The 6935-nt window shown below is 50.9% G+C and overlaps 2 pseudogenes across 1 annotated transcript in view; one reads left to right on the top strand and one right to left on the bottom strand.

The window, feature by feature from the left end:
- The window catches only part of LOC102044099, a 24724-nt pseudogene that overhangs the window by 9907 nt on the left and 7882 nt on the right, over nt 1-6935 (top strand). The window lies entirely within an intron of this gene.
- LOC115949015 lies at nt 875-5603 on the bottom strand (annotated as a pseudogene).

Genomic DNA, 6935 nt, shown 5'->3' with positions numbered 1-6935 from the left:
GTGGTTCTGTTGGAGCAAGGGGGGTCTGTAGAGAAGGATGTAGTCTTCCTCTGAAGATCCAGGAGGAAAAGGTAGCTGCTGTTCCTCTGGGGAATCTCGTGGAGAACAAAACTGAACTGCAATTTCAGAATCTCAGAGTATATGGGGTAGCAGTGCTTGGCTCCTCCCTCTGGGCGGAGCATCTCACAATGGGATGTTATAGTTCTTATCAGTCATGCACCGATATTCAATAGTCTGTTATCAGCGGAGGTCCCCTCCCGAGGAAGGTGTGAATGTGGTCATTCAAAGAGAGAGATAAGGCAAACTGCTCACTTGACAAGGTAATCAGCCATACAGATGGTAATGGAAAACATCTTGCATGCAATCTTCAACAGAGAGTGATAGTGACACCTCTCCAATGACACTGGTCAAACCAACAGTCCATCAACTTTTTCCTCCTCCATAAAAGAAGACAAAACAATCAGTTATTTACAGAAAGTGTCTGAGAAAGTTCACCACAAGAATGTCAATATCAGAAGGCCTAGAAAATCTTAAAAACCCAGGGTGACACTAAACATTCCCCTCAAATTCTTTTACATATTTAAATCACTTCTTGAAACTCATTTACATTAGAGTTGGGGGTCATTTAAGGGTCTCTGGTGGTCACTTGGGGAACATCCCATTCCTCAAATTATCCCTGTTCATCACAGGCCTCAAAAAACCAGCTGCTTCTTGAATGCATCCCAGCTCTGCATATGGATGGATCATCAGGTCTCCACACAATGTGGGTCACTGTGGATCATCCAGTGTGTGTTCTCCAGTGGGTGAAAAAGTTGGACCAATAACCAAAGGTCTCCCCCCCTCCTCTCCACTGGGGCACTCACATGGGCTTCCTTTATTGATGGGTGCAGTGTGAGGTCAAGGCAGAGCTGCAGAAGCTCCTCCCATACTCCCAACACTCATAGGGTTTCACCCAGCTGTGAATTTCTTGGTGGGTGATGAGATTGGAGCTATAGTTGAAGCTCTTCCTACAGCTGGTACAGTGGAAGGGCCTCTACTCTGTGTGCATCGCCTGTGCACCATGCCTGATGAGATTTGAGCCATTCTGAAACCTCTTCCCACACTAGGGACACTCATAAGGCTGTTCCCCAGTATGGATCTTCTGGTGGTAGATCAGGTAGTAGGTGATGCTAAGGCTCTTCCTATAAGAGCCTAAATGAGAGATGTGGGACTCCAGGCAGCTCTCCAAAATGTGGTTTACTCCATCCAAGAGGTTACAGAAGTCCATGGTTGTGGGTGACAGAGCTGTGCCTACAGCTGTCAGCTCTGGCTGCAGGCAGGCCTGGAGACCCTTTGCTTTTGGTTACAGTGCATTATATACAGTGCATATTTTTTTTGCTGAGCATCTTAATACAGTAGAACCAATCTATACCTTAACTATTATCCATAGCCTTTCATAACTACTATAAATTCCATATTCATGTTACTATTCTCCAATCACTAAAAGTTAGTACATTACAGTTTAAGCTAGAAGTTATTTTTCCGTTTTCTTGCAGTGGAAAATTCTGAGACCTTTTTTCTACTTGCAACTTTGACTTGTTTGCCTGTGCTATCTTTCTGCTTGGTAAAAACATCTCCTTGTTTGAGGTGGGTTTATCTTTTGCTCTAAGTCATAAAAACCCCTTCTAACTAACACACCCTTTGCCTTCTTGGTTATCCAGTAAGACTGACTCAGCAATTTTCTTTTATATCAAAACTTGCTTCCATCTCTATTCCTTCATCTGACTATATATTTAAAAATCTTTCTGCCAAGCACACATATCTGTGCGACTTTCTTGTCAAACTTGCATCCTTCCCAACATCTTCCCACATTCCTGACACTTGTAGGGCCATTCCCCAGTGTGCAGACACTGGTAGGTGATGAGACTGGAGACATCAGTGAAACTCTTCCCTTACACTGGGTGGTTCTCCTGTGTGGATTCTCTGGTAGCAAATCAGGCAAGAGCTCCAGCTAAAGCTCTTCCTGCCTTCCCCACACCTGCTCCCAAGTGCCCGGATGTTGGTGGGTGATAAGGCTGGAACTCCAGATGAAGCTCTTCCCACATTCCAAGCACTTGTATGGTTTCTCCCCGGTGTGCAGGTGCTGGTGGGTGATGAGCTCAAAATTTCAACTCAAGCTCTTCCTGTAGTCATGGCATTTGATTTGTAGGGCTTCCCTTACTGGTGGGTCTGTTGGTGTCTCATCAAGGCAAAGCTCTGGCTGAATCTTTTCCTATGTTCGGGACACTCGTAGGGCCTCTCCCTGGTGTGTGTCTCCTGATGAGATGTGAGCTATTCCAAAACCTCTAGCTGTAGTCAGGATACTCATGAGGTCTCTCTTCCATGTGTGTCTGTGGATGTCTGATGAGAATTGAGCTGCTCAAAACCTCTTCCCACACTCGGGACACTCATAAGGCTTCTCCCCACTGTGGAAGTGCCAGTGGGTGACCAGGTGGGACTGTGGACAAAGCTCTTTCAGCAGTCAGGGCACTTTAAGGGCCATCCCACTGTATGCAGGCTCTGGTGGGCGAGGAGCTTGAAGCTCTGGCTGAAAGTCTTCCCACATTATCCATTGTTGTAGGGACGTTCCCCAGTGTGCAGCCGCTGGTGGGAGGCCAAGATGGAGACGTCATTGAATGTCTTCCCACATTCCCCACATGTGTAGGGCCATTCGCAGCATGGATGGGTGGATGAGGTGGGAGCTCCAGCTGGAGCTCTTCCCACAGTCCAAGCACTTGTAGGGCTTCTCTCTATCATGAAGCCGCTGCTGGACCCCCAGGTCAGAGCTCTGGCTGAAACTCTGGCTGCCTTCCTGGCACAGGGAGGGTCTTTCCTAGTCAGAGCTCCTGGGCTGGGTTTGCATGCAGCCCCTCCTCATGTGGGATCTCCAGGGTTTTCCTCCCTGTTGGATTCCTGAGCCATGAAGCTGCTCAAAACAGCCTCTTCCACAAGGTTCTGCTGTGGGAATTTGTCCCCTTTGGTCACCATCCATAGCTAATTGTCTGGGAAAGGAAGAAGGAAAGGAAAGGAAAGAACAAAGAGAAGGAAGAGAGAGAGGATGGAAAAAAGAAAAAGAAAAAGGAGAGAAATGAGCAATGAGGTAAGGAGAAGAAGGAAGTAGAACAAAGAGAGGAAGGAACATGTAAAAAAAAGTGGTGAAGAAAGAAGTAGGAGAGGAAGAAAGAAAAGAAGAAAAAAGGAGAAAGGAGGAGGAGAAAAAGGAACAAAGAGAAGGAAGAAACTTGAAGGAACAGGAGAAAGAAGGGGAGGAAGGAAGAAAGAAGAACAAGGAGAGCTTTCAGGATAAACCCCCAAGTAGTAAGTTGTTTTGTGGTATCCCCCAGTCTTGAGTGGATTCTTAGGTATACCCGGTTCCAGAAGTGAACACATGGTTCTGACGCTTGGAGGGGGGCCCCTTGGAGAGCCCGTTTTGGGGAGGACTGTGCTGCTTTCCACGAATTTTGGACATAATGAACAGGTTTTGGGGACTTCCCCTAGGAGGGGTGTTTGCGGAGGGGGCAGGTGGAGGGTGCCCAGACCAGGCCCCCCCGCATTGTCCCGGCGGGGGCCGAGTGCGGGTGGGAGCCCCGCGGGGCCTGGCCCTGCCCAGACACGGCTGGTGCCGCCCCCGCGCTCCACACTGGGCCGGACCGGTCCGGACCGGGTTTGGGGCTGCGGCCCTGCCTGGTGCTGGGGATGGAGCATGCGGGGGAGCTGGGGCCGTACTGGGAGTGCTGGTGGCACGGGGAGCCTCCGTGACTGCGGGTGGGAAGGGGTAATGGGAGAAACGTTGGAATAACGGGGCGTGGAACCACACTCGGAGGTAGATGTGGGGTTGGTCACCCCTAAACCGTGGTGAAAGGTAGCTGGAGTTTGGAGGGACGTCAGGAAAGGGTGGGAGAGGGGGGATAAAGGGAGGTAGGACAGTGGGAAAGAGGTTCCTATGGGGACCTCCTGCTGTCCTCCATCATCTGAGCCTCGGAGCTGCTCCTTCGGGCTTGGGAGGACGGAGGCGCATCCACACTGGGGAGGGGAGTCCCCAAGCTCCCGGTCAATCCCTGTGGAGGTGATTGGGGGTGTTGGGGGGTTACCCCATTCCGTAGCCAGTGCTGTCGTGGGGTTAGGGTTAGCTTAAGGCGGCCGTGGTGCAGAGGGGGAGAAAGGGTGGCCACGGAGGAGGAAGAGGAGGAGCAGGAGCAAGACCAGGAGGAGCAAGAAGTAAGAGGAGGGATGAAAACAGAGAGAAGGAGGAAGCTCGGGGGTCCACCGCTCACTGTACCTCCCCCGGGAGCATCGTCTCCTTCCCCCCAGCGTTCTGCAGGTGAGCTCGCCCTAAACATCTCGGGGCATCCCCTGCAGGTGGGTTTTTCTGGGGTGTCCCAGTGGCAGTGGGCGGGGGAATGCAGGGTCCCGCAGCCGTACGGTGATCGCACAGTGCCGGCAGTGGGGGCGACGCCGCGGTTTGGGAGAGCCGAGGGGGAGAACCCCGGCACCCTGAAATGGGGTGTTGAAGATTGCATGCAAGATGTTTTCCATTACCATCTGTATGGCTGATTACCTTGTCAAGTGAGCAGTTTGCCTTATCTCTCTCTTTGAATGACCACATTCACACCTTCCTCGGGAGGGGACCTCTGCTGATAACGGACTATTGAATATCAGTGCATGACTGATAAGAACTATAACATCCCATTGTGAGATGCTCCGCCCAGAGGGAGGAGCCAAGCACTGCTACCCCGATATAGTCTGAGATTCTGAAACTGCAACTCAGCGTTTCTCCACGAGATTCCCCAGAGGAACAGCAGCTGCCTTTTCCTCCTGGATCTTCAGAGGAAGACTACATCCTTCTCTACAGAACCCCCTTGCTCCAACAGAACCACACCTGATACTTCAGAGGACTGCAGCCACATTTTCAATCGGACTGCCACCAACACCCTGACCAACAGGGTGTCAGGTTGGGTTCTGACTCTGTCAGTGTTGTTCCAGTGGACTGTATTGTTTATTTTATTCTTTTTATTTCTTCCCTATTAAAGAACTGTTATTTCCTGCTCCCATATCTTTGCCTGAGAGCCCCTTAATTTAAAATTATAGCAATTCGGAGGGGTGGGGAGGGTTTACATTCTCCATTTCAGGGGAGGCTCCTGCCTTCCTTAGCAGACTCCTGTCTTTCCAAACCAAGACATGGGGGCACGGAGGAGGCAGAATCCCCAGCAGTCTGGAGTGGAGAGGGGAGAACAGAGCGGGCAGCCTGGAGAGGGGGAGCCTGGAGACGGGTGTGTGGGAAAATCCCTGGCTGTGAAGAGCCAGTGCTCACAAAGGAGACAGAGGAGCCCTGCAACCTTATTCGAACAAAGGGAGAGAGTCCGCTAGAGCATACCCCTGTGAGGACTCTCCTCATAAAAGGAGGATGCAACCTCCTTTTATCCTAAACTTTTGGCCACGTACTGCCATCTTTGCTTCCCCATTGCCTGAGGTACAGCTTTCCCGAACCACCTACTGCATATTCCCCTAAAGCTCAGAAGTTCAAACTCTCCGGGTTCTGCAACAAAGTCATACAGCTGGATATTCATGAGGGCTTCCTCACACATTCTTTCAGAACCTGATTGGTTATTTCAGACCTAGTCTTTTGTGAAGACATTAAGACCCATTTCTCTTATCAGGGGGTCCCTGGGACCCCAGACATGCCTAAGTAGAGAGTTAGGGGAGAAAGGACCCCTGGGACACCTCAAACATCTCTAAACAGCACCCAAGAAGAGAGGAAGCCCAGAACCCATGGGAGCCCCAGCAGCCCAGTGAAGGGGCACCTCCAGAGCCCCAGAAAGAGACAACTAGAAAGGGAGAACTGCTGTGAGGGTTTTTAACACTGAGTCTTCATGTTTCTGAGGCATTTAGATATACAAGATGACCATATAGATATACATGAGATGGACTGGGGTAGGAGGAACCCCAATTCAATGAGCTCATACCTTGATTTTTTTCAGCCAAAACAGCTGGATGGGGAAGACTGTGGGGAAGATAGTCCAGGATATCCAGGCAGGTGAGGAGGAAGTCACTGCCCCTTTCCCCTCTCTCCTTCTCCATCTCCCAGCGCAGCATGGCCCCCGGCTGCAGGACAACCCCACTGCCGACACCATCCTGCTGGGCACAGACGGGGGGATCTCCTTCCCCTTCCCTCTGGCATGGAAGCAAATCTCCTTTCTCACCTTCTTCCTTCTTCTCTCTCCTTGTCCTGTTTCTTCCTTCTGCTTGTTCCTTCCTCCCCCAGGCACTGAGCTGCCCACGGAGACCTGAGAGAACAGATCCCTGTGGCAGCACCTTAAGAAAAAAGCCATTTTTAGTGGCTCCACAGCACATGAAGTCAACAGGGAGGAAAAGTCATGGAGATCCCTGTGAGAGTCTGTCCGAAATCCTGCATTTTCCTGCCTCACGATTGCCATGGAAGACCACGGAAAAGCTTAAAACTGTTGAGCCAGTACAGGGGGAGGGGGTGCTGCCTCTTAGCTACCTGTCTCCATAGGTAGTTATCTATCATATGCTGAACCCCCGCCCCGGCCTGCCTTCAATCATCATTACAAATAACAAGACATCCCTCTGCAGGAAACCCCCTTGTACCTTCTTCTAAAGACTGGGACTGAACTTCAGAAACTCACTCCCCCCACCCCCAGCTCAGTGGTGGGGAGGGAGAGCTGTGCTGTTGGGAGGTGGAAGGCTGCCCAGAACTGAAGCACGAGCACTGAAGCACGAAAACAATGGTTTCTGCTAGTTACTGGGACTCTGTGTACCTGCACCCCGAGTTCTGTGCTCTTCCCCCTCTTTTTGTGATTTTGGTTGTGAAACCGCTTCCCTTCCCCCAACGAAAGACAGTATAATTAGGGTCTCAGTTCAGCCGTCCCCTTGAGATCTCCCCAAAACCTGGTACC

Source organism: Geospiza fortis, unplaced genomic scaffold (genome assembly GCF_000277835.1).
Source record: "Geospiza fortis unplaced genomic scaffold, GeoFor_1.0 scaffold290, whole genome shotgun sequence".
Lineage (NCBI taxonomy): Eukaryota > Metazoa > Chordata > Aves > Passeriformes > Thraupidae > Geospiza > Geospiza fortis.
This window is presented reverse-complemented; position numbering and strand designations above follow the sequence as displayed.